The following is a 1797-nucleotide window of genomic DNA, read 5'->3' on the forward strand; positions in this document are numbered from 1 at the left end:
CACCAAGACACACACACACACACACACACACACACACACACACCGTCTCACCAAGAGACACACATATACCAAAGCAGCCAATGAACCCTCTGAGGAAGAAAAATTGGAGGCTGGAATTTTCTCTATATAATGAAGCTTTTTTAAATGTTGCCAGTAATATCAGCATCTCCGAGGAAAGCCCAAATGGTTTCATCTCCTGTAGGGAAGAGCCGTTCATGAATCATTGTTTCCATGCAAAGTGTTTCCTTCCTTTAACTGGGGCTATCAATTGTAGCAGCTGGATTTTTTTTTAAAGTAACAAAATTTGATTCTGTTGTAAAGTCATTTATTACAAGTATAGGGGAGAAATCCTTCAAAAAGGACCCCAAAGTGTTCTGTGGATAAAGATGAGGGTCTAATGCCTGCATCCCTTTGTCCTTAGGTGGTCTCATAGGCTCTGGGTATTCCTAAGAGGCCAGGGTAGGTTCTTCAGCAGCAGCATCTCTCAGCAGGCTCAGTACTTAGTGTTTAGTACTTAGAAGCATTCGTCGTAGTTTCCACGTGTTCTCGCTGGGTCTGTCCTATGGAGGAGAGACTGTGCTATCTGAGCCTCCACTATATCATGTGATGGTGTAACCTGCAGTTAGGCATTGCTTCATAGCAGCCTTGGTACCTCTCATGTCCCTGAAAGGGGACAAAATCCCCAGGGACTGTGAGCAACCGTAGAGCCTTGCCTGAGCTGCTCTGGTCACAGCCAGGCTGAGAGACAGGACTTATTTGTATGTCCTTAGCTGGAATCCCTCGGGTCTGACTGCCTCTGTTACTGCACGGTGAGTGCTGAACTGGGCCCTGAGTCAGGAGAGAAGATGTGTTGTCCAAGGTGACCATGGACCCATCTGTTAGTCAGGCCCCATCTGTGATCACTCACCACCATTGCTCAGACTGACCATGGTTCAAGTTCACATTAGCACTTCAGAAAGAAAGAAAATGGCTATTAGATACTCAGGTTATTGTGATTAATACATGCCCATTTTTATTTCCAAGATTTCCTTAATTTGGTAATTAATGTTCATGAACATCCCTGAGAGAATGTAAATGAATATAATTCTGTCTCTAAGAATATTAAAATTGAAAATGATGACAAAAATATATAGCCCTATAACTAACCTCTCAGCCTTTAATCTCTCTCTCTCTCCCTTTGTGTCACTTTCTTGGAGGGAGGATGGGGGGACAAGGAAGAACAAGGGTGTCATTTGTGAAGGCACTGGACACTGTCTACCACAGATCTCTTTAATAACATTGGCAGCAGTTCCAGAATTGATGTGTATCGATTTATATGCCAATGCAAGATCACTGGCACATATAATCTTGTCTTACATCATCATCAACACTTAATTGTGATTCTTTTCATAGTAAAACAGAAAAATTAATTTCCCAATTTTTTTTAATTACAAAGCGAAATGCCACTCTACAAATCAAGTTTTGATAATTTTGACAGCAATTAATGTTTTTCTCTATAGTAATATAGAAACAAATCTTGATTTCTGAATGAGGGAGGGAGGGAGGGAGGGAGGGAGGGCGGGAGGGAGGGAGGGAGGGAGGGAAAGAGGGCGGGTAGCTGACACAGGGATCTCCCCATCTGCATAGTCTTCCCTACACTGGGTAGCAAACAGAAGTTTACTGTGCCCATTTGGCCTGAAAGACATGGACCCTCCATGATATTTGCACACTGCTTTAACTAACAGTCATTTCATGTGTTCCGTACTTGGCACTTCATTTCCTCAGGCCATTCAATACTTGGAATAGCCCTGCGAGTTA

Source organism: Mus caroli, chromosome 2, assembly GCF_900094665.2.
Source record: "Mus caroli chromosome 2, CAROLI_EIJ_v1.1, whole genome shotgun sequence".
NCBI classification, from domain to species: domain Eukaryota; kingdom Metazoa; phylum Chordata; class Mammalia; order Rodentia; family Muridae; genus Mus; species Mus caroli.